The following is a 26,876-nucleotide window of genomic DNA, read 5'->3' as shown; positions in this document are numbered from 1 at the left end:
GATAGAGCCGGGAAGAGGCAGCAGGACAGGCAGACAACCGCACATAATACTCCTTATCTTCTAGAAGCACAGAACTGCTGCCTCATCTCCTCCAGGTCAGGCCAGGCTTGAGGCAACAGCATCAGTTTGAATAAAGGAAAAGAGGTCCCTGATGCAGGTAAGGCGCTTCAAATTCTAAGTCAAATGTTACATTTAACATTTTATTTCCACCAGAACAGTTAACAAGTTGCATCTTAAATTAAAGTCTGCTGTGGAGCCATTTGGTGACCTCTCCTAACCTAAGAAGCAACATTGCCTCGCACAGACACTGGCACTAAAACTGCCTGACAAATTCAATTTCTTTAACTTTGAAAGTACTGAAACGTCTCATCTCAACATATTTTATTAAAAACTGAGACAAAAAAATGCGCCCATGTTCACATAAGCATAACCTCCATATTCATTTCTAAAACACAGTACACCACTAAACTGTTTCCCTTATTTAAGGAAGGTACTTTCTTATTCCTTCCTCTACCCACTTTCACATTGCCACAGGCAACAAAGTGCCCCAGTATATAATATACATACACAGCATACAATTATATGTATAATACAGCCCTGAGCCATTCTAGCTGTCAGTTATCAGCTTCCAAGGACAAGTCAAGTGCCAGAATAAGAAAAGCTCAGACTGCATCCCAGCTCTGTCCTATCTCAGCAGTGAAAAGGCTATAGTTGTAACGTGGCATCCCCCAATGAAGCCAGAAGCAGCTGAGATACCTCTTTAAGCAAGACATAAAAGAGACCAAAGTTTAATAATCTACATCAATCCAGATTCTTTCATTTCCCATATAAAGTACAAGTGCACACACACACAAGTGGGCACAAATGCATTTGTACATGTACATATCAATTTTGAAATTCAGTAACACAGTTCAAGCTCACATTAATATATATACAGATCACCTTTCAAAGGCATATTCAGACCAATTTAGACACTGTTTTATATTTAAAGGGAATAAATTTATTTTAACTCCCATTAAAGCTCATGGCTTCCTAGAAGCCCAAACACTACACTGTTGTGCCAGGTCATGACCTAAAAAGGAAACATAATAAATTCTCTAAGCAAAATTATTAGATGCAAAAACAATCAAATAGCACAAATGTTGAAGGGTAGAGCATTTTCAAATTACAGCACTTTGAATTATTTACACTAAGGTACATTTTCACAACACTGCTTAGTCATGATTTCAAGGCACTGAAGAATTAGGCTCTTGGTTATCATCACTCAATTGAATGGATCAAGAACAGGGTAGAGATTTTATGTAACTTTTTGAAGGCAGTTACAAAGCAGAGTTGAAAGCATACGTCAAGTCACCTGAGTTTCAGCTTCACCTACCATATATAAAGACCACATTCACCACTTACATTATATGTGAGATTTTATAAGCATACTTTAAAAGAAAACAATTACAATTAACTTTCAATTAAGTAATGCTCTTAAAAGAACAAAATTACAATTTCTAATCAAAAAGCCCTCTGCAGCATTACTTAGCTGCGCTTCACTCATTGCATTATTCACTTTGAATGTCCACATTTAAAATTCTGTTCTCTTGTTATACTGTCAGCTCACTTGATCTTTTCTCATACTTCAGGATTTTCCCCCATAGCAATTCTCGAAGCTTTTCATCTACTCTAGTGCAACAAGACAATAATATCTTGTACAAATGCAGTAGTAGCTTGCATGCTGTTCATGGTTACATTGAAGGAGCCACCAACTGCTTTGGAGGTCTACATAAGGTAATCAATACGAATGGACCAACCTGTTGCTGGAAGACAGAAATTTGCAAAAGTGATTCCCACTAGTGCCCAGCATCTCCTACTGGATTTCAGTCAGGAGCAGCAGGAGCTGCTTTAGGAGTGACAGCAAGATGGACATCTCAGAGAATAAGGTTGGTAGGACTGAGGTGCACCCTGGAGCAGAGACAAGTGTTGACATCCCCTCCACATAGCCCAGACATTACTGCTGCTGAGATGGGCCTTAGTAGGCCAAGCCAGGGCCCTTGAGGAATTGTGACAGCTCTGACCATTGCCCAAGTTTTTTCTCTTTCTTCTAGATTGATTTAAAACAAACAAACAAACAAACACATAATCATTTCTCAGATAGTATTTCCTACAGGAAAAAAAGACTACAGATAAAATAAGACAGTGATATGACAAGGGAATGCTCTTGGCTCTTCCAGGTGAAAGCACAGCAATGCTGGGTCCCAAGGATCCTGTTACACCTATGCTTTTTAATATATGGGAGTTGACCGGAGCTCAGCACCCAGTGATGCAGGACTGCTTCACACAACTGCAGAATGGTTTGTATTGGAAGAGAGTATTGGAGGTCATCTAGTCCAATGTCCTGGCTAAAGCAGGGCCCCTAGAGCACATTACTCAGAACTGTGTACAGATGGCTTATGAGTATCTCCAGAAAAGGAGACTCCACAACTGCTCTAGGCAACTGTTCCAGTGAACAGTCACCTACTAGCAAAGAAGTTCTTCCTCATATTCAGGTGGAATTTCCTGTGGTTTAGCTTCTGCCTGTTGTCTCTTGTTCTTTTGCTTGGTACCACTTGGAGGAGCCTGGCTCTGCCTTCTGACACCCTCCCTTCAGATACTTAGACATTGATGAGATCTCTCCACCTCAGTTGTCTCTTCTTGAAACTGAACAGGCCCAGCTCCATCAGCCTTTCCTTGTAAGACTGATGGTCCAGTCCCCTAATCATCATCATAGTCCTTCACTGGACTCACTCCAGAAGCTCCATGTCTCTTGTACTGAGGAGAACACAACTGGACACAGGATCCCACATGTGGCCTCAGCATGGGTGAATAGAGTGGCAGGATCACCTCCCTCAACCGGCTGGCAATGCTCTTCCTAATGCAGCCCAGGATTTCATTGGTCTTCTTGGCCAGTGCTTGGCTTGGAGTACTGGCTCATGGACAGCTTGTTGTCCACCAGGACCCCCAGGTCCTTCTCCACAGCACTGCTCTCCAGCAGGTCAGACCCCAGCTTGTACTGGTGCATCAGACTATTCTTCCCCAGGAGCAGGACCCCCCACTTTGTTGAATTTCAAAAAGTTCCGCTCTCCCCACCCCTCTAACAAGTCAAGATCTTTCTGAAGAGCTGCACAGCATTCTGGGGTATCAGCTACTCCTCCCAGTTTTGTGTCATCAGTAAACTTGCTGGAGGCATTCTGTCCCTTCATCCAAGTAATTAATGAGCAAGTTACACAATACTGGGCCCAGTATTGATCTCTGGGGGACACCACTAGTGACAGGCTTCCAACCAGACTGTGCCACTGATCACAATTCCCTGAGACCTGCCATTCAGCCAGTTCTTAAACCACCTCACTGTTCACATATGCCATGGTTCAGGAATAAAGACACAAGACCTGCAGGGTTCGATGCACAGGGAAGTAGATCCTGGGCAGATCTGGGGCAGATCTGCCTTTATTCAAAATGGGGGGTATTTATAGGGCAGGCTGAGGAGGGTTCTGGAAAAACGGAGTAGACATGTAAAACCAGGAGGGGTTAACATGAATATGTAACAGGGAGGTGGGTACATGACCATAAGGTAACTTGGAAGGGGTGTGATTGGGTAGGACACACACATCGTCAGTAGTGTTGTCCAATAGGAGAAAACTTTACAGCCAACACAGGGGAATATGCCTGAACATGTCCTGAAACAATAGCATCAACTTAACTATAGCTTTTAGCCAAACAGTCCCTGCAAACAGTCCATTAGACAAAGGCAGGGTCACTGCTCTTCTCCTCAAGAAACTCTTTCTTTCACAGAAGGCACGATTCATCCTCCATGCAGTCACCTCCAACACACACATCCAGTCCACACTTCCTGAGCTTGCCTGTGAGGATGTCATGGGAGACAGTGTCAAAAGCCTTCCTGAAGTCCAGGTAGACAACATCTACTCCTCTTCCGTCACTTATACAGACAGTTGTCCCATCATAGAAGGCAATCAGGTTGGTTAAGCATGACTTCCCTTTGGTGAATTCATGCTGACTATTCCGGATCACCTTCTTGTCTTCCACATGTTTAGAGATGGCCTCCAAGGTAAGCCATTTTATAGCTTTTCTGGGGACTGAGGTGAAGCTGACTGGTCTGTAGTTCCCTGGGTCCTCCTTCTTGCCCTTTTTGAAGACTGGGGTGACATTTGCTTTCTCCCAGTCCTTGGACACCACTCTTGACTGCCATGACATTTCAAAGATGATTGTGAGTAGCCTAGCAATGATGTCTGCTGGTTTCCTCAACACTCGTGTGCATCCGATCAGGGCCCATGGACTTGTGGATGTCAAGTTGGACTAAGTGGTCTCTAAAACAATTCTCCTCAATCAAGGGAAAGTCTTCCTTCCTCTACACCTTTTCCCTAGGGTTGGGGATTCACCAGCCTTGAGTGTAGAGGAAGCGATCCTTGAATATTGACCATCTCTTGGACCCCTCTTCCCATTAGCAAGTTCCAGGCCAAAATTAGCTCCCCTGAAGTCCAGGGCTGCAATCTTACTCATTATTCTGCTTCCTCCTAGCAGTATACTGAACTCCACAATTTTGTGGTCACTACAGCCAAAGTTGCCCATAATCTTCAAGTGTCCAACCAGATTTTCCTTGTTAGTTAGTATAAGGTCCAACAGCATACCTTTCCTCATTGGTTCTTCCACCACATGCATCAGAAAGTAACAGTCAATGCTTTCCAAGAACCTCCTGGATTGTTTTCCTGTACTCCTGCCATACTAAAGTCTGGTCTCAAGCCAATTCTCAAATGGGGCATTCTCACTGAGAATTGTGGCACTGACTTAACACCCAATGGACACAAACAAACCACTGGCTACAAGGCAATAACGCTTCTGACCAAGGAGCAATTTTGGAATAGCCCCAGGAGAGCACCTCTCCGTCCCTGCCAGGGAAAAGAACGCCAGGGAGAAGGGTAGAGAACCCAGAGGTAGGGCTCTAATGATGCAGGCCACTAGCTGCAAACACAAATGAAACTGTTCATGTTCAAAGTAAAGGGCTTTTTACCCTAACCCTATGTTAACATGCCACATTTGCAACTCTTTAATTAATTCTCTGATAAAAAACAAACAAACAAAACCTCATAGCCTGATGTGAAGGAATCAGACTAATTTTTCAAGGGATCCCACTGAAATCTATTCTTTCTACATATTTTTCCTGTCAGCCCAGTCCCTTCAAATGCAAGCAGAAAGTCAACCCTACAACACTACAGAGACTGGAAACAGTTTGTCCTCTGAACCCTGCTCTAAGCATATGTTTGTGATGCATCAGCCAGAAGTAAATCCAGCTTGGTCTTATAAAGAAATTTCAGCTACACTTAGCTGAGAAGAATGAAAACAAACATTTTACTTAAGCTTTCAGAAAAATTAGAAGTAGTCACGCACAGCCTCCAGCTAAGAGCTTCACCAATTACTACCTGAAGAGTACTTCAGCTCCTCCCTCCTACAGGCAGTTTGCTGTATTATCAGGGGCTAACTCACATCAGCCTGCATCCACACACCAGCAATCTAGATGCATTTCTTCAAGAAATAAATGGCCTCGAAATTCCGACTTTCACGTTCAAAGATGCTGTTTTCCCACAGCTGTTTTTCTGACAATAGCCATGCTTGCAGTATTCTAGACTCCTCAGCAGCTAGAAGTCATTGAAAACTATAAAAAAAAAATAAAATTGAAAACCATTTGTGCTAACCATTCTCTCACTGCCACACACAAGGAGAAAATCAGCAGTCTTCAACTTCTTGTTTATGGAAAAGATGACCTATTAAGCCTTTAAAAATACTCCCAAAAATATGCTAAAGAGAGAGGGTACATTTGCCTCTTACTGATTTTTTCCTTTTTATATTTTTTCTTTATTATAGAGCACATCTGCTTTTACCCCAAGAAACATAAGCACACTGGACTAGACAGGCAGCCACTGACAAAATGCAATGAATCACAGCAAGAGTTCTCTCTCTTATCTAATCAGAGTCCTCACACCCTCCCAAAACCCAGAAGCTGCAGAGTTATGGCTCCCATATGTCAGAAAAGGATCGGTGAACTTTAAACTGGAATAACCAATGAAAAATATGCTCTGAAAAAGCAAGGAAATATTTTTTTTCACAGTTCACCTCTTTAGAGTTTCTGATTGATACAGAAGTGTAATGATAAAATTTCAAAGACAACAACCTTTACATTTTAATCACCATTTAACTTCTCTGTATGTGTCAATTCAATACAAACAGCTGAACACTAACTTAAGAGATTCCCATTAGTGTCCTCAAACACCTTGACTGCTGTAAGAAAATACTATTGTAAATATGATTGCTCTAAGAAACCTCTTACAGATACACTACCCCATTTGTTTCGTAGAAATTAGCCCATCTAGGAGCCCTTATAGATCTGGGTTTTACACATAACAAAGAAAGAAAGAAGAAATACAAAATTAGAAGAAATTCTGTGAAAAAACTATTTCTTGAAAACAACACCTGGATTTAACAACACAAGTTCATATGTCAACTTTCATTCTGTATTTTATTAGATAAGTTATCAACTTAATAAGCAAAATTTGCAGTGCAAAACATTTCTTGCACATCTGAGATAAAATTAAAGTTTGTTATTAATATGGAAAAACTACATCCCAGAAGACAGAATATACTAACTGAATTCCAATGCAGGTATCTATCAGCACTGTTCAGCTGAAATACACTTCTGGGTGAAAATAAATGGAAATTACCTTTATGCTATGTAATTAATTTATTTCAAGGGCAGCTTATAACGGGTATGTAGTAATAATGTCAAATTATGAGAGATTTAGAGCTTTAGCACACAGTCACAGCGTAAAATATAATTTCATATCATTAATACCTAGTTAATTTTTTTCTAATCAGTGAAATACAACTAGACTACATGATTTCTCACACATCTGAGAAATCATATAACCACATTATTTGCTTAACTGATAATTACATAATAGGAAAAATCCCTACCTAGTCTGCTAGAACATTTAGATCAAATAGGTCATGTTATTAAGGTTACAGGAGGGAAGGGACAAGAAAGGAAAAATCACTTACTATGAATTCAATTAGAACCCATTAGTATTAGTTGATATTTCTCATCCATTACATAAATCTCTTTAAAACTGCACTGTGAAGAAACTTATCTTCATGTTCTTTTTCTAGTTAATTATTATTCATTAAACCAGGACTTGATCATGCCAAGCAAGGTGTGTATACTTGAGGACAACATACAGCATATCATAGAAGTGATCTTGTTGACCAAGGTGAATACATCAACCAGAGGAACTCCAGGTCCTACCTGGGATATACTCTGCTTTCGACTGGTGTAGCTCAGTCCAAGTACTGCACATTCACCTCTACTCCTCCTTCACAATTAAACTTGCGTGATAAGCAAAGTAACTTTCCAAAGAGGAAATGATATAACAACTACTTGAATAGAGCAAAAGCCAGGAAGACTGGAGCAGAGATCAAAACTCCACCATCTCCATCAGTTGACTTACTAGTGAGGAGGTGAAAATGCTGGTGTTATACATGGCACTGCTAACCACTGTGCCCAGTAGATCGAGACTCTTCATGTTCCTCCCCTGAACCAGATGAAGAGGATATAAAGGGTTAGTGAAACAGGGGCAGGGCATCCCCACAGTGGGAGCCACACCACAGTCAGCAGTGACAGATTGAAGGGTCTGGTGCCACTCTAGATACCACAGCATTGCTCCCCTGCATAGAGGAACAACAAAGGAAGTCCGGTTCCTATCAGTGAAGTACAGCTCCCAAAGCATCTGAAAATCCTTCCAATTACTGTTTTGGACATCAAATTGTAACGGAAGTTACTCTGAAAATAGTTTCCTAGAAGAAGATTATCCCAGACCTTCTGCCCCTCCTTGCAAGTGCCAAGCGTTGCAGTACTATCAACAATAATCAGTCTGTTGCCTTTTTTAAGGAAGGAATTATAAACACTTCTAGCAACTGCACTTAATATTCAAATCTTTGCCAAACAAATTCCTTTTTGTTTGTGGGAAAGCATTTTTGTGTACACACTGGGAGAATTCAAGGACTCTAAAGGACCCTATTCCTTCTTTTTCTGTTCACAGGGTACCCTGTGCTGAAGCACTAGATCTCAACACTCTCATTGTACAACTGTTGGGATGAAAGGCGACTATCCATCTAGGCCAGTGAACTAGGAGAAACATTTTTGTCTCACTCTGACAGAGCAAGAAGAAAGGACCTAATTCCAGACACTCCCTTTTTCTTCTCTTTGGGAAACTGGGATCCTGATGAAGGCTGTCATTTCCAATTTCTACTACTCTTACAGACATTTTCTAAAGGTGTAATCCCCTTGCATAACTAAGTGCTTATCCTGTGGAATACGTGCCTCAAAGCATCCTTCAGATACATCTATGTTTCCACACAGGGCAGGGAGCAAGCTTTGGGCTCCTGATCACCCACAGTGCTTAATCACTAATTTGCTCCCAGGTTCTCTTTGGTAGAGCTCCAAACCTAAGAGGGCATAAGTCTGGGAATACAATTCTCTGCCATCAGTACTTGCTCCAAAGCAGCAGCATGGATGATCTTATACAGGACTTGCTTCCTGCTTAGCCATTCCTGCATCAGTCTCTCAATAGGTTCTGCAACACCACACAGCTTCTCAACATGTCCCAAGTCCTGCAATGCATAACCTCATCCATTATGGTCAGCTGCAGGACAGTCTCACAGTTTTTATTAAACACTGTGCTTGGAAAAAACCCATATACAATGATCACCTTATCTTCAGGTCACAGAGAATACCATCTGGGGGCCAGAGGTCTGAGACCCCTCTGGCCATGGATATGCAGTATGGACAAGGCCATCATTTAGACCAAACTAGCTCTCAGACATGAGTCAATCCAAGTTACTTGGTTTCCTGCAGACAGATACAGTCTGCAAGTTTAAACTCAGCCCCCTGTGTAATCCAATGTGAGCATTCTGTAGGCTTCTATAGGTACTCCTCTCCAATTGCTGTTCCCAATTATGTATGTCCATTAATAAAAAGAACAAATTCATGGTGTAGTAGTCTAAGCAGAATATTGCTAACCAGGGGTCACCAAGGCCTCATACCACCTCCAAAAAGGGTGCTCTCCATGGTCTTGAGCAATTTTCTCTCTGAGACACCTGTGATAGAGCTCATCCTGTCACATAACTTTCTAACAGACAATGCTAAGGATGGACAGTTCCAGTTGTTCCATTTGTGTTAGCCACTGGTGATCTGCCTCAGTCACGTGGCAGATGATCAGGTTGTTTCTTGATAAACCATTGAAGTGGATTACTCTCCTCTCCTTCCCTCATGACGCCACACTCCATTTCCATTTTACGTATTTCTAAATCTGCAGATATTTGTAGCTATTTTAGAATGCTGAAAATACTGTCTGCAACTGGATGCTACATCCAGGAGACCTAGGGGTGGAAGCCAATATAAAGTAACTTTCTTGGCAATTAACACTGACCAAGTCCTGACTTCCCTGACGCCAAACTAGAGGCATTCTCTCTTTTTTGTTTTAAATACAGAAATACACACTACCTGTTTTCTGATCTCTCCATCCCAAGGTGTGCTGGAACCATTGCTGACTTAAGAGGAAGAACTTTCCCACTTTCAGAGTTCTCAATATAGTATCTAATAGATAAATAAAAAGAGCAAAATAACCAGAAGGAAAAATGGTATGAAGGCGAATGGTAGCGAATATTGACATATGAATGCCTGATTAACTAGGCAATTTTCTCCCTTTATGAAATCAATCGTTAAAATGGGCACTTGCATACTAAATTTAATTTTAATGGACCAGAATGATGTTGTACCCAGGAAGAAACTGCCAATACATCCATCCCTCTTCCAAAGAATTCAAACAAGAAATGCAGTATTCACCTGTAATCAATATCTCTTCCAATAAAATAATAGTGGTGTGAGTGCAAGGGCTCTTGGAAAGGCTCTGAGCCAACATGCTGTTAACAAGGATAACTGCAAAGAATGTAATAGCAAATATATGCTGAATATGTAACTAAAGTGTCAGTGCTATTGAAATTCAGAAATGCGAAGAGAAAGATATAGCACAACTTTGAATATCATGTGAATTGGTGATCCCAAGCTACAGAAGTATTTACAACACATTATCAGCCTACAAAGAGCAGTTACAAAGCAGACAGCTGAAGCTGTATTTTGGCTTTTTGCAACAATGCCAACTTATTGGCCAGAATCATTCCCTGTGGAAAATGAGTAACTGCACTGATAATACAAAGCTTGAGGGTAGACTTCTAATCCATTCTCCAGTATAAAGCCGCCTTTGAAAAATCATCTTGCCTTAGATCAGTTAAGGTGTACTAAGTGCATCCTGTTCTATGAAGCTGGTCCATCAAAGACACCATCTCTGCAAGTGCCTTGCACTTTATGTACCATAGAAAATACTAACTGCAATCACAGTAAGCTACTTCTGGGGGATGGGCTGCATTTTGTGTTTTACACTGCACCTAGTAAGTTGAAAACAACTGAAGAAAATTGATTCAAAGACACAACTGAATGAGAAGCACAGAATAATGGATGCTTAAATACAGATTGGTAAGAAAATACTAAAATAAAACAAACAAACAAGCCCCCATAGGTCTCAGTGCCTGTTAGATTCCAAATTCAGATTTACTCCACTTAAACTCCTTGTTCCAAACAGAGATTGCTAAAATGAAGCTCCCTTCAAGCAATCTTATGAAAGTTGATAGAACTAATCCACCCCTGCATTGATCGGCGACTGCACAATCTCATTTAAAGCACCTCAAAGTGCTGAGAATTCTTGCTGGTTGTTCATCTCAAGAGGAGGGAAAATTGCAAGTATCCTGCAATCAAACTAAATGTGAAATTTGCTACCCAAAAGCATATGTGTCCTTGAAGATGTGGCACCATCCAATACCCCTAGTGCAAGTGAACACAACTGGCTGCATCCTGGCTGCATCCCACCTACTTCAAGGACATGATGCAATATACTATGATTTCAGTGCTCTCCTGTTTATCACAACAGCACACATCCTTTTCAGATGCAAATTACACACAAATCACTTCAGTAATTGCAATGTAAAAAGCATCTAAGCCACTCCTAAATTAGCTAGCTCAAGTCCACACTCCCACACAGTTCAGCAGAGTCTACAAATCCCACTGCTGTGGTTCATCTAACTTGAACTTTACAATGCCAGAACTGGACTACTACAAATACCAATATATGCTACATACATTATAAATACTAACATACTTTACTACTGCTGCTGTTATGCTATAATACTCCAATAAAGACAGTTCCTTTAATTGAGCTAATCATGTCTATGCTAGTTTGCTGTTGCACTAGTGAACTCCTAATCTGAAACTATTTTCTTATCTGTGACAGAGGTATTTTCTTTTACAGAATTATAAACTAAATCACAATGAAATTAAGTGACTTCCCATATTCACATAACAACAGAGACATAATGAATTGGACATCTCAACCCCGACTTTCAAACCATTAGTTACCACTAGCTCAACATACACCCCAATAGCACAGTAGGTGTGTAGTAAACAATCTGAGGAGCTTTTAACTACCCTGTGAACCTTTCACCACTGATGCCAGGTTCCATAAGCATAGTAAAAAAAGATTAAATATTGTCCCTTTCCACTGGGATATGTTTTTAGTTTGGACCTAATTCCTCTTCACTGCCTCATGGTCCCCAGCACCCCAGTGTAGGCAAAGGACAGTACCTGTGCCTTACTCTGCTGCTGCTAAGTCTAGGAAGAGAGCTGTTTCCAGCATGACAATGCAGAGCTTCCAGGATGTCAAAGTATCAGAACCTTATTGCTCACTGAAATTTTAATCTGCTTTTCTTTCTTCTCTCCACATTCTTTGCCACCAGCTACAGAGATGTTAAAAAATAGTATGAGATATGATGCAATACACATGGATAGCAGCAGTCTTCCTTGACTCCACAATCTTTCTAGAGCTTGACAACCAACAAGTAAAACACAAATTAGCTCCCCTTTCTTGCTCCTCTTCATAGATAGAGCACAACAATAGAAATGAGCTCATTCCTCAGTCACCACAAAATGCTATTATTTCATCTGGAAACAGTAACTGAAATCACGGAAATGTCTTTTCATGGTAAAATTCATATAGATTAAGAAAACACTGTGGATTCACTAACATTAATACCATCCTTAAGAAAATTTAAAAGCCACTCTATCATTAAAGGAAAATTGTGATCCAACAGTTTAGAACTCTCCATGATATGTCTATTATTATCTTCCAAAAAAAACCCAAGGTGATATCCAACACCACTTACAGGCACCCAGGTGTTTCTGAAATGTGCTTGGCCAGCACAGCTCTGGTCAGCTTGTCTCTCATACGCTGACAGAGCTGCAAGCATTTAGGGTTAAAAGTACTACTACACCTTCAGTGATAACACTGGGCCATGATCTCTCGCTTACATTTCATTTAATACTTCACATGGCAGAGTACTGTCATACACCACATTGATGACAGCAGTTCACAAAGTATGACACCAAGAAACACCCAAACTATCAACATAATTTTCTTATTGTACCCAGGTTTTCTTTTTAATTTTAATACTGTGGTATGAATTGACACAGACAATAATGCAGTCATGAAGAAGCTGAGAAGAGTCCCATAAGGAACCAGGAGCATTTCAGTTCCAACAACTAGGTGCAATATTTGTCCCCTGAAACAGTCCAGAGCTGTCTGAAGTGGACCTGTTTATTTCTACGATCTCCCCTCTAGAGCACCTATGTGTGCTTGCAGAAATGCAACTGAAGCTTCAGATGATGAGCACAAACAATACAACAACCCATCATAAGGGTAAAACTGTACTCTTCTAACACTGGGCAAGGGAAAAGCAGCTTGCTCGTGTTCTGCTGCCACTGTACAACTGCAGTGTTTGACTTAGATATCACAGGTATACCTGGCTAAAGCCTCCAGGTCTAGCTGTCCTCCTTCTTGAAAAGCTGAGGACTCCTTGCCAAGCAGAGAAAAAAGTAACCACCTCGCAACAACCTTGTATTCCTGTTAGAATTTGCAGAGCCATGGCACTGCAAGATTCCGAAGTTTCACCATAGAGTAACTAACAGCATCTGAACGTACATGTTGAAATGACACACTGCAGCTATTTTCTCTTCCTGCTACTCCACATACATCAGCTTCTTCTCTTTCCCCACCATCTGTTAGTTTGCTGCAGTCTGCTGGGACAGGACTGCCCTCTCCTTTTCTCCCCTTCTTGGCTGCTCAAAGGGACGTTGACAGAGCCTAGCATTTCCAGTCTATAAACTCAGCTTTCCTCCAGCTGCCTCAGAAACATTAACAAAAGGAGAGTTACTCCCATGAATCAAAAGTGCTCTGCTCACCTCTGCCATACCAGTGTGCTCCACCAGAATTCCATGCTAGACACTGAAACACCTTGTAAGCAGTTAGCAAGGAGGTAACTGCTGATTCAAGAGGACATACCTTTTCCTCTTATCCTCAAGATTCATTGATTAAAATAGATATCTGCATCATGGGAACTGTCAGAGAGAAGCTAAGGCAAGTAGCATTGAGAATGACCATATGCAGCTTCTTATTGCACCTTTTCTTAGAAGGAACAGGTAGTAAGAAAATAAAACAGAAAAAATCAGTCAGGTAGGTGAACAGTAATCTTCAAACATCTAATACCATAAACCTCAGTATAAGACATGTAGCAAACAACTACTTCTCCTTCCAATACAGTTCAGAATGGGAAAAGGAAGGGCTATCTAAACTCCACTACACTTGTAGCCCGTTAGAAAGGAAACTGGAATGCTGGTCATCAGTTGTTCTATCAGCTGGGTCATTAGAAAAAGGAACAGCTCATCTAAAAATAAAGTCAATATTTGTGGAGTCTAAACAGTTTCTTCAGCATTTCACATGCATATTTAAGCAATGAACACTATTATTCTATGCTCGTAACCACATGCCCTCAAGTCAGTAACAGTTCTCGAACATCCGACCTCTTTTTAAAGCGGATTTACAAGGAAATGTAGTGAAAGTGTCCCAAATTAGCTGGTGAGAAAGTATTATGGATCACAACTACACAGTAAATAATTGCTAGTTCTTCCAATCTGCAAAATTAGAATAAATCTGGCATTAAAAAAAAAAAAAAGAAATTTATTATATCAAATATACACAACCTTATACTTCAAAATAAACTTGACTGGACTTGGAGAATATTCAGGATGATATTAAATGTTTTAAATCCCCAAAGCTTTGAACTACAGTTAACCTCTTCCACTATGTGCTTCAGTAAGCAATTACAAAAATCACTATACCTTTACGCTTTTCACACTCACAGCTCACAAACACACAAACACAAATGAAACATAGCTTTCTTTGGGGTGGGAAATCGCCAATATCTATTGTAACACACTGACACAAAGATTAGTTTTACAGTATGACTTTATTTAGTAAAGACAGATTTTCCTGCTTTCCAATCTTTTCACACTGGCAGTCAGCAAATAAAAACAATCAAGAGCATTTATGCCTATCTTTAATTTCAGGGAAGCATTCGAAAGCGTCATGGTGCTCTGCACCACGCAGGCTATAACTGGGATGCCTTTCTAGCAAGCCCCTTGCAGGTCAGCTGAAGGAAGCCCCGACTTACCTAGGCCGTCCCAGGGAGGGCTCCGTCCGGCAGCGAGGGCAGCGCCGATGCAGACGGGACGCCAAGCTCCGAGCCACAGGCGCAGTCAGCTCCTTGGAGCGGCAGCCCTGTCTGCTATTATGTCTGCAGCGTATAAGCGGCAGCTTACCGGTATCTATACAAAAATCTGCATCTTCCTCAGAGAAAAACACTTGAAGCTTCTTACTGGCACCGCAACCTACTCCTCTATTTATGCCATCACAGCTAGTGACTAAGAAGATGCTTTTAGTGTCACAGGAGATGAAGGCTCTGGAAGGAGAGTGCCTGGCAGCTTTACTCTCACACACCGATCTGTCTTCATGCAAACGCACTTTGTCGGCGGATGGAAGTGTATTATTGCCATATACGCTACCGAGGCGAAACAGTTTCCAAGTTTTCCCACAGGGCACCAGCTCCCCCTTCAAGCTGTACCCCAATGCTTGCTCCTCCTAGTCCTTCTCCGAAGCCGAAAACAGACACACACACACACCCCGCCTCGCACCTGTCCGCTACTCCCGACTGGGAGCGACCTGCCAGCGCCGGTGCCGCCCGCAGAGCCGCTCCCGCCGGGGTTCGGGGCTCCGCTCTCGGCGGCGGGACCAGCGCCGGGATCCCGCTGCCAGGGCAGAGCCGAGCGGCAACCGCTCGCCACACAGATGCGGATAAGCAGGAAAACAGCGGCAAGGAGAGCAGCCCACTCCCATTACCTTAGCAACCGCTACGCCGCCGTCCCCGGCCGCCCCTTCGCCTCTCCTCAGGCACGGGGAAGCGCCCTCTGCATGGCGTGAGCCTGCGGGCGGGGCCGGCGGTCAGCCCGGGCTCCTCTCCGCGCCTCTTCCAAAAACCTCCCGTTCTCCTCAGCGCCCCTCAGGCTGCGGCAGGGACGGCGGCCGGGGCGACGCCGCTGGCACCAAAGCACAGCGGGCACACAGCGGGCACACGGCACCCGCCCGCCCCGCCCGGCTCCGCGCTGCCGCCGCCCGACCCTCCGCCCGGCGAGCGGGGGCGGTGACGGGGCGGCCCCGGCCCCACCGCAGCAGCGCCCGCTGCGGGCGGCCCGGCCGCGCCTCCCCCGCCCGGCACCGCCGCCGCTTCCCCCCGGTGCCGAGCCGGCCGCCCTTGCCGGTGACGGGGAGGAAGCTTCAGCCTCCACGTCCCGCCACCCCGGCTGCTTCTGGGGCACTCGGCGCAGCCCCCGGGGCCGGGCTTTGTATCTGTGTTGCACTCTTGATTATGTGTTGCATAGCTCAATTAAAGCGTTCTGCAAAATTCTTTCACCTGAGACCAGGAAAGCCTCATCTCTGGGTGACACTCCTCCAACAGCCAGGATTTCCTAGCTAATGGCTGGGCTCACAAGATGTTCAGGGCTCCGCACACCAGCATCAGTCCTAACAACCACCACATCTCAACAAAATGGTTTGGAGACCCAGCTCTTTTACACAGACCTGTCCCATAGGCAAAAGCCATTGCTGTTGGCTAGGAGGAGTTTCCACACATTAATTAGGTATGCAAAGTAGCTTGCATACTTCCTATGGATATTATTCACCGATTTCTCTGTTGGATGAGATTTTTACTCCCTTTTCCTCTAGAAGGCAAATTAAGCCCACCATGCCCAAAATTGACTGTCAGGTCTGAAAGCCATATGCTGGAAAGCAGTAGGGCAGACCACTGACAGGAGGCACCCACGCCTATCGCTGTGCTAAAATTTGTGCATTTCCAAGCTTTGGTTTCCAAACATTGGACTCACTATCACTGTTGAAACTCTGCACGGAGTTCTTAAGGCTGTCAGCTGCACAGAGGAAAGGCTACTTTACTGACCTGTGTGGCTTTCCTTAAAGGCCTTCTGTGGTGACCCTGTTCCCCCCCTTTCCTAACATCTTATCAAAACTAGGGTTAAATTTCACAAACCTGATGACTGACACCAAAAGCTATCATGTGCAGGGATATCCTGTTATTTTATGGTTGCAGTCTGCCCAGCATGCCTTCTGGTGATGTCTGGTACACTACACTGCTGCAATAATTCGAATGTTAAATTAAGAAGAAAAATTTATTTCTGGTGCAACTCTACATCACTTCCATTTCTACTGGATCAATATCACCATCTCTACCATTATTGGCTACTCTTTCCTTAGTCTTGCAAAAGCCAGGTTCCAGCCTGTACAGTTTGTACATGCTTCTTCTAAAATGTCCTTCATCATCACACACTATACATTTATTTACCTGTCACACTCAAAATTGCATCTTAGTGGCAAAAATCTGCAGCTGTGCCTCACACAAGCACATTGACCCTTACTAGACTTCACAGGGTGGTGATTCAATTGATTTCGTTCAGATTTCAGCTGTGGGCATTTAAAAACTTCTGCGGCATTTAAAAACTTCTGTGGCAGATTAAAGCATTCTGATCTTGGTGGACCTTCCCTGATTTTTTTGTTCAAAGAGATAGCACCTCTCAGACATCACAGAATATTTTTGGGATCCTTTTTTTTAAATAAAATGAATCTAAGAAGTAGTTCCATTTATATCAAGTTTAAATTTAAAATACTTGTCATGATTAACCCAAGCATGTTATACATTATTTGCCACACACAAGGTTGTCTGGCAAAGGAGGAAAGAGAGAATGGCTACCTATGAAGTAAAGATTTCTTTTTTTACAGAAATATTCTCAGCAAAGCACTTTAAATCAATAGTTATATTGAGTTATGCCAGGGTATGACTACTTGTAATATCAAGGATTAAATATTTCAGTGTCTTTTATCAGGTTTGTTCAGGAAAAACTGTTTCATGACTGCTCTACACAGTCTTTTTCTCACAGTTCCCTCAAAGAAATGTACATGCATTACACAGTGCTTAAATATATTAGGTTAACTCAGACTTAAATGCATGTTCTATAGAAATTTTCAAAATACAAGATTGATAGAGAATATTTCACATGTGTATTAACATTGGAATTCAAAGAAACTACCAGTATGTTTCCTGGCAGTATTTCCAGGCTGAGTATTACTGTACTACAGCAGGACATGATGCTGAAAAAGGATGCTGATCAGAACATTAAAGAAAAACTGACCATTGTGCTTATTTTAATTACGCTCAACAGAAGAAATTGTAGCCGACAAGTACAAACAAAAGGAAAGGAAAATGATAAATAAAAACAGTTTAAATGGCATTTCAGATTTGGATAATATTTCATGTCTTATTTCCTTCTCTCAAGTAGCAACTGTTCTTTGGTCCATGGAAGTAATAAATAGTATGAAGAAAAATGGCTTAGCAACATTTTTTAATTTCATGCATTAACTACTAAAATAAATGAAACATAATTAAAACCAGATAAAACCAAGCTAGGTTTGAATTTGCACTGATCTTTATGCTGAAAACAATGTAGTCAGACTAAGTTCATCACAGAGATCGTTTCTCAGTTTAACCTCTTTCCCAGTGGTTTGACAAGTATGATTAGAGATGCAGGAACAGTTCCATTTAGATCAGTGGGACATCTCGAGTTGATATAGAACTATGCACATACAGCAATGTTTGCAGAAAAAGACCTTCCATCTGAAACACTGTTAGGCTCAGTAAGCACTGGGGAAGAATGCATGGGGAGGGACTGGCACACATTTTTCTGGCCAGTAGGGCAGAATTTTATTGTTCCCTTGCTGCTGTACTTTATGATGAGGTCTAAAAGCCAGAAGAGACCACCATAGTCCACAGCAGGTATAGAATATCACCTATCCCTAATGATACTGAAACTGAAGAACCTGAGTTAAAATTTTCATTTTTACTAACATTTACTATTGAAAATATTTGATCAGCTTTTCTTTATCATAGATTTCAAGTACAAAAACACACCTTTCATAAAGTTATCCTATCATCTACTGAAGACTGCAGCAGTACAATACTCCCCCCATGCCTAGTAATACTCTCTTAAAGCTGTATTATCCTCATTGCTGTAAAGAGGTCATTTTATCAGCTTTGAAATGTACAGTTTTCAACCCCTGCATATCGTGGCTGTGACTCTGGAGTTACAGATGCTCAGAGGGCTTGTGCTAATTCTTACTCACAGCTCAACAGTGAGAGTCTCCAGGGTATTTCAACAGCTTCTTCACACGGGGAAAAAGAGTCACAGCACAGCATGTTCCCTTGTGATCATCTGAAAAAAAGAGTAGACACTGCTAACTTTCTGCCAATAGCATCCTCGTCTCCTGGTGCTTGAAAAGCTTGGAAAAGCAGAAGCTGGTGCAGCTGCAGTCAGTGGTTGCCGTGCTCCGAGGTAGGGCCAGTGTTTTCTTTTTAGTTTGCAAACCAACAGCGTTGTTGATCCAATGAGTAAGTGTTACCCCGTGACACTTACTTCATAAATATTCAGTAGTTGTTAATTACAAGAAAAAACAGAGCTGCTGGTTCGGGGGAGGGGGGATGTCCAGTCGTCAGGAAACTGGTGCTTTTTCCCATGAAGGCAGTACAGCAGCGTGTGTCTGTCTGGCTGAGGGCATGAAAAAAAAGCAAAGAGGTTTTCAGAGTTGTTCAAGGTAGGTTATATTTTTCATAAAATGTTTAATTTAATACTGACCTAGTTTTACAACAGTTTTCAGTGTCTTGGCTTTTCTTATCTCCTGTGTCTTATCCTACATCATTAGAACAGCAGAGCAATAGGCATTACAGACTTTGTTAAAGCAAACTAAATAAGACCTTATCTGGGGGATTAATTCTTCTCTCCTATTTTGTTTCAGGCAGTCGTTATGTTACAGTTTCTTTGCAGTTTTAAAGAGGTTTTAGCATATCTTTTATTGCACCTATTATAGGTTTGGTTTTTTTAATGTCAGCTCAAAGCCCTTTCCTTATTTCATGGTACATTTTTGAGTATCAGACTTTAGCAGCAGTCTTGAATTCCTCAGCCTTTTTACAGAGGATCCTTTGTTTTGTAAACATTCAATTAACTGCATGGAACTGGTGACTAGCTTGAGTAGCCACTTTGGAAGTGTATGGGCAGTACAGATTCATGCCAGCTTTCAGCAGGAGTAAGTTGTGAGGTGCCATTAATTTTACTTACCTTACTTCACCTACCAGAAGAAAAAAGTTATTCTGCATCTTGTCATTGAGACCAACAAATGGCAGGTCAAGTGACGTTTGCTGTCTTTTTTTTCTGTGTGCTACATACGGTGCTCTCAGATACTGTTTGATGGTACCCCTCTGTGATTCCTTGCTTGTCTTTATGGAAGTATGCTGTAAAAACTCCTAGTACTCTATTATGTGTGCTGTGTTCCATATGGATTCAGCAGAGAAAGGGAGCAACTAGACAAATGATTTCAACCATGTTGCACCAAAACACATAAGGTCTGCAGAAAAAGAGCTCTTCCTTCCACCTCAATCTCAGAGATTCTCAGGAAATTTAAGCCTTCGAGAGTTAAGTATAAGGAGCCTTGCTGTGCTGAGTCCTTCATGCATACCCTTTAAGGAAGGAAACAGCACAGGAAATGATGCCACATATGCCAGGTTTATAAGAGTGTGAGTGCTTTCTCTATAGGGAGAATTCTCCTGTGGGGATCTCAGCCCACAGAGGTTTCCATTGATCCACATTAACGTGTGTTGCAGAAATTGAACATGTCAGATTGAAAAATGCAGGTAAGGTACACTGGCAGTCTCTGAGCCATGACTTAAACAGTGTCAAGCCAAATGTATACTTCTACACCTACAAGGATCATGCAAGCTAGAAGAACAAAGACGACTTAACAGGAACCGTTCAGAGCCAGTGTGTGCTGGTCTTGTTGAGCTTCACTTAATTCCTCCCTTTGTGCAAAAGGATTTCAGCTGTCTTTGCAAACATGAAATTTGTGCCTGCTCTAATGCTTCTTAAATTTTGCGTGACTTATAACCAACTTCCCAGTGACTTGTTATCACTGGGGGGAAAAAAAGCTACGGTGATGAATTTCAGGCATGGAAGAACTTGTGCTTTGAATCTAGGAAAATCACAAACCCAAAAGTATTGAGAATATTTTTTTCTATAAAGCTAAAAACATCAGTAGAGCATTAGTAGCAGTCCCTCTGTTCAATTTTGTCAATGAAGAACACTGTGGGAAAGCAAAATTCACAGCCTTTGTAAATTCACCTGGGAAATTCCAGGAGACTCCGTTTGCTGGAAGTATTGAAAAGAGATTTGTGTAAGAAGCTCTGCCTCACACTGTCTTACCTAGAGTCCCAAAATGGACTAAGAGCAATAGAACTAATCAGAAGAGGAAAGACTCAATTTCTTCAATGTCCAGGTTCTTGCTCAAGCATAGCAGAGGCATCCTTTTCTATTCTGCCTTGGCAATCTCACATCTGAACAACTCAGAGCACTGGCTGAGTGAGGAGATAATCACAGTCTCATAGTTTCCTGTGCTAAAGACAGGTCTATAGAGGGCATTTTAGGGTTTTCTATAACAACTAGAAATATATAAAGATCTCTCCACATCTTCTTTCAGTTCATCAGGAGATCATTTTCTTGATATCTAACAATGTTTATTCTTTTCTGTCCTTTAGTCAAGAACAGCCTTCTGCTTGGACTCCATCCATCTGATCTGAACTTGTAAAGTTTTTCTGAACATGGTAGAGTCTCCACTTCTGCCATGTCAGGTGTCCAAATATTATGAGAACTCATGGTACTAAGTGGCAGAAATATGAGAATTCCCACAGAATTCAGCTTTTCTCCAGATGGTCCTTATTTGCTGGTCTGGAAAAGGTGCAAAAGGAGTACTTATTCTGACTAAATTGTAACATCCTTGGCTTTTTTCTTCTGTGATATTGCAAAAGTTTCCTTTGGACATTTTTTCTGCTTAAAGTAGGTTTTATATGATTAATTACATAAGCTGTGATGGGAACTGCTGCGCAGTGGGAATGAGGAGCCTGAAGTGTGGAGGATGGCATGAAATGTATTTAAAAAAAACCCCTTAAATCTAGCAAAATACAGTATGTGCCTTTCATAGTCCTGATCATACTGTTTGTTTGCTATGTCTCTCTCTCACCACTATTTATCTGAGTCATATTAAAATATGCATTTTTCACAGCAGAAACTATATCATCTTCTGCTTTTGAAAAAGTATTTACCATGTGGAAGAAACTGCAAACATCACCATAAACCATGTTTCTTTTCTGTACTTGGATGATTTATAGTACCCACCAACACAGTTCAAGTATTGAAATGCATGTCTGTGTGTTTGGGTATCTATTCTATATATATATTCACATTGTGTGCACATACACTTTTATATATAAAATCTTTTCTCTAAAAAATGTGCAGGGTGTTGATGATTTATCTAAATCACATGGTACTACTTCTCCCTCTTAGGCTAAACATCACAGTGCATGTTCTGGTTTTGGCAGGGAAGATTAACATTTGGCATTTGCTTTTGGTTACTTAATTTTGTTTCTTTTTTTTTTTTTCCCCTATTAACAGCAGTTAAGCCTGAACAGTCAAACATTTCTACAATTTGAATAAGTCCTTAAAACTCACTTACAAATTTACATGACAGTTAATGTATTACTTTTCAATTATTGTTCCAGCTTGTCTGTTGCTGAGAAAGTACTGCAAAGGGAGGAGATCTGGCTGAGTGGGGGTCAGTTGTGCAGCACTCACTAAAATGAGTGGGAGGTGGGAGGCAGAAGGACTCAAAATATTAGCCTAGGAAACCTGATTTTTCTAAGCCCTCGCTAGGGGCGGTGGGAAAAGACACTTAGAGATTCAAAGCTGGAGCATAACCTCAGATGCTCAGAGCTGTGACAGAAAGAATCTTTCTTTCTTTCTCTCTGCTGAGCAAAGGAAGCCCATAAGAGGGTTTGCCTCTCTGGAGTGCAGTCATCCTTTCCTAGGTTTATGAATCCTCTTTCCCTAAAAAGCCAGGAATCCAGATGCCAGTTTTGCAAATCTCAGCAATGTGAAATATGAGATGGATCCCAGGGCTCAGTTCTGGTCTTATCTTCCTCCTCTCCAGACAGAACAATGCCATTGGCAGCTCTCTCCTTGAAGCACACTCCTTACTTCAGTATTCAGCCTGCCAGCCTGTGACAAGAGAGACTGATACAGTCCAGTTCAATTAAAACACATTTCAAACTGTTTTGCTCTCTTAAACTAGAATGTGAGAACAAAACACTTGGACAATGCATAATTCAAAATCATGCATAGGTCCTATTTAAAACAAAACAAACAAAACCAACAAACACATTAGTTTGGTTATTTTTTTTCCTAATTATTCAAGAAAATGCTTTAAATCTGCATTGCCATTAACAACTCCATAAAGCTTTAAAAGATGTAATACACATCATGTCAGGATCTCAAAGAACATATATATTTGTGTGTGTGTGTGTGTGTATGTGTATATACATATATATATATACACACATATGTATATAAATGGTAATGAAACAGTGAGTCCTTAAATCTACTTGCAGGTAAATAACTATGGCAGGCATAGTTAAAAATCTGCCATCTTCAACCGCTTGGGCTGAAGTGTTTCACTCTATGGATCAGCACCAGGCTGGATTATTTTTTCCTTTTTTTATTTAATGTTTCAGCAAAATCAGCTTAACTGGTTCCAAGGAGATTTGATAAAAAGGCTTTTCCTCATGTTAAATATATTCTTATAACTGAATATGCCCATGTTTTGAGTCTATTGTTAAAAATGTATCAGGGAGATGGGCCTTGCTGACAAGGATATGCTATTCTGTGAAAATCTGCCCAAATTTTGACAAGTTACAAATTCTGAAATTTTCAACTTGTTCCTGCTTACATTCTTAGGAGATTGAAGGCTAAATTCCCCAGAAGCTGATTGCAGTGATATAGATTCAGAATAGTATATTTAATTTTAACTAGATTTGTAAATTACTCAGTTGAAGGTGGGGGTCTCATTATTATTATCAATTTTTAACCCAGAAATGGACTGAAAATCAACAAGTCTATGCTACTGCTCATGGTAGGCTCAGTTATGCCTAAGTTAACAAGTTCTTGAAGACATTCAGTGCTTCCAGTGCCATAGACACTCCAGGATATTTCTTTTGTTTAGTAAACATTATCTGTACAAGGTTTTATCCTAATATTGAAGATGAATCTCTTATTAAAATTGAAGTTCATTATTTCTTGTCCTCCATCATGGATGTAGAAAGCAGATTATCACTGTTCTCCTTGGAAGACAGTTTCACATTTTTTAAGACTTTTATCCATTTTTCTCTGTCAGATTAGATAGTATCAATTTTCCTGCCTTACGACTTGTTTTTTTTCAGTGCCTCACCATTCTGATTATCCTCCTCTAGGACATCCCCAGTTGTTTCACATTATTTTTGTGTCCACAATTGTACACATCGCTCTTGCTGACGCCTCACCAGTGCTGAGCAGAGCACTCTACACCTGCACAGACAGTCCAGGATGGAGTTCCTCTTTTTTGCATTATTTCCTCCTGTTCAATTTTTGATCTAGGAAGTCTGCTAAATATTTTCCCACAGAATTCCTGTGAAAATAGTTCCTTGCTGTTCTGTTTCTGCAGTTCCTTACTTCTGTCTAAATGTTGCTCTTATTCATATTGAATGCTATGCATATTTTTCAGATCATACCTGCCATTTATCAAGATCACTGAATATTAATCATCTCTTCTAACATACTTGAAGTCTCTTGCTGCTTGAAATTATCTGCAAATTTAATAATGATTCTTTTTGTGTCATCTTCCAGCTCATTAATGAATGCTACCAGACTTAGAGCAATCCTTTGTGGAACTTCATGAAACTCATCCTTACCTTCTTGACAATGAAATATCTGTAACTGCTGCTTGAGCATGGTCTGCTAATGCAACTCAGCACTATATTTTCATAACAAATATTTGCAAGTTCACAATTTGCCTTCTGCAAAACAGTTGTTTAAAACTCATTCTTTCTTGCTTTTTCTTTTGCTTCCTTTTTGCCAGGAAATTATTTTATTAAAATATTAACAGGACTCAGACTTCAAAGGAGATTAAGCAGAGGCAAAGCAAATTTCATCTTTCATTGAAATACATAATTGTGGGAAATATCTTGAGATGCAATTCTAGTAGTATTCACAGAAGACAGTCACTCTGTTAGATACTGCCTATCTCTCATTGTCCTCCCTCCCAAAAAGTTTTCTCAGATTTAGGTCAGCAGCTAATGGCAAGAACATACAGGAAAACTTAAGTATGAAAGATGGAGAAAAAAGTCCTTAGTATTCCATTGAACCTCCTCACTTTGAGTGTAATCTTTGTATTTGCAGTGACTTAGAGATCTTATGCTAGTTTTGCTCCTTTGAACCACATGTTGTGCAAAGGAATAATATTCTCCATGACCTAGGGAACATAGAAATGGCAGAGCATATTTAGGAAAGGCTCACAGATAGTTTATGGGGTTGTGAACTATAATTTACCCACAAAAGCTAAAAAGACAGAGTTCACGCTTATAATCAGCTCCTCATCCTTTCAGAACACAAAGAAACATTTCTCTCTAGATGCTCAACTATTCAGCTTTTGGAATGATCAGGAAAAAACAAAAGTACTCCTGGTGCCTCTACCTCTACAGGCTAAGTCTTCCTTGCTTCTCCATGTCTGATATATTGACTTAGCAAACTGACTTGTTTTAAGTACAGTACCAAGAATCAAAGGTGTTGAAACTACCCTTGGGGAGCTAGCCTAGCTGGGAGCTCATACGTGACCTTGAAATTACAGCCATGCCTCTGTCCTTTATTAGATCTCATGCTTTTGTTTTGCTTTGTAGCCCTGAAAGCTCTCAATGAAGATGAAATATCTACTGTCCTGTCCACTTCTGCAAGGAGCTGTATATTCACTCAGTACTACCCCTGTGGATGTAGCTCCCAACAGTCAGTCCAACTCATCAGTCCATCAAAGCAATGAGCACAAACTCAGTGTACACCTTATCTAACACAGGCACCTGCTACCAAAATACTCTCTCCTCACCCAAGTCCTGACCACACATTCCCTGCACTTCCATCATATCAATCTAGTGGCCACACAGCTACAGGACAGATCACTTTGGCTGGCAGATCTGATGGAAAACAAAGGTAGCAAATGAAGATGACTCTGCAGCTGGAACAGGGGGGCAAGAGTGCCTTTGAAAAAGGTTACTAAGTTTCAGCTTATTTAGATGCAACTCAAACTGTTACCTCTGCCTTCTCTCTACATATTTATCTCCTTCCAACCTCCAGCCTCTATGCATAAACCTGTGGCCACAGGTTTTAAGCCTTTTTTTTTTTAATTATTTTCAGCAGTTTTCATTTTTAATCTACAGTTTAAAATCCTCTGCTCCATGACAAATAAAGACTAGGCTCCACCCTGTCTTCCTCGTCAGCATGTCTTTTTGCTTGGTCTTTGCTAGACCAGTGTTTGTTAATTTTCCAGTCAATTTCACAGGAATTTAGATTATCAAAAATGAATTTCAAACAAAGGTAAAAATACTCTGCTCATTCTCCAGTTCAGCCTTGAAGGACAATGTAATCTTCAGAGAATGGTGACCCAGCTAGTAGAACTGCTCTCCTACACTTCTACAGAAAGTGACTGATTCACCTCATGGCCTCTGCCAGGCATGAAGTTAGATCCTTCTCTAAGGCAAATTCCCAGACTTCCTCTGTAGTCACCAGGGGACAAGTACTTCACCTATTTTAGATACAGATTTGATGAGGGGATATGTTGCCCTCTGGAGTTGACAGCATTTCTTCTTTTTGGTGAGGGCCTGGACAACCAGCTCAGACCAACCACTAAGGTGTGGGAGCTGGGGGAGAAGAAACTCAGATAATGGAATAAGAAACTCAGGAACTTGTTTCTGCAAAGCACTCTGAACTCTCATGGATTGTTTCCTAAATCTGAGAAAAAACCCAGCATCAGAAGACTGGGCTGAACCATGCACACCTAATTCTTGGGACTTAAAGCCTCTTTTTGGCATTTAATGACTTCTGCTGTTACATATTTTTAAATTAAATTCTTAAAAATTACAAAAGGAAATGCAAAAATATCCCAATATTGCAACATCCTTATGGATGTCATGTAGGAAATCTCAAGGAATTCAAGGTTTCTAGCTTTGCAGCCACCATTGAAAGGAGATCATGAGACAAGCAGTTCAATGCATAACATACACAGCAACAATACATTAGGAAATATTAGACCCAGCTTCAAAGATCCTTT

The 26,876-nt window shown here is 41.1% G+C and overlaps 1 protein-coding gene across 5 annotated transcripts in view; it reads right to left on the bottom strand.

Moving 5' to 3' along the window:
- RGS6 (regulator of G protein signaling 6) overlaps nt 1-20,134 on the bottom strand; it is a 278,005-nt gene extending 257,871 nt beyond the window's left edge. The window contains exon 1 of one of the 5 annotated variants that reach the window (XM_050336209.1): nt 18,774-20,134. The gene's annotated coding sequence lies outside the window, so the exon portion shown is untranslated. Of the gene's footprint in view, nt 1-14,703; nt 15,183-15,223; nt 15,375-15,428; nt 15,666-18,773 lie in introns of those variants that run through there. The other 4 variants (XM_050336207.1, XM_050336210.1, XM_050336212.1 and 1 more) reach the window with 4 other exon arrangements.
- Nucleotides 20,135-26,876: the final 6,742 nt, after the last annotated feature.

The sequence above is a fragment of the Myiozetetes cayanensis genome, unplaced genomic scaffold (genome assembly GCF_022539395.1).
Source record: "Myiozetetes cayanensis isolate MyiCay16 unplaced genomic scaffold, myiCay2020 scf6-25, whole genome shotgun sequence".
Lineage (NCBI taxonomy): Eukaryota > Metazoa > Chordata > Aves > Passeriformes > Tyrannidae > Myiozetetes > Myiozetetes cayanensis.
Note: the sequence above shows the minus strand (reverse complement) of the source record. Positions and strands in the feature narration are given on the sequence as shown.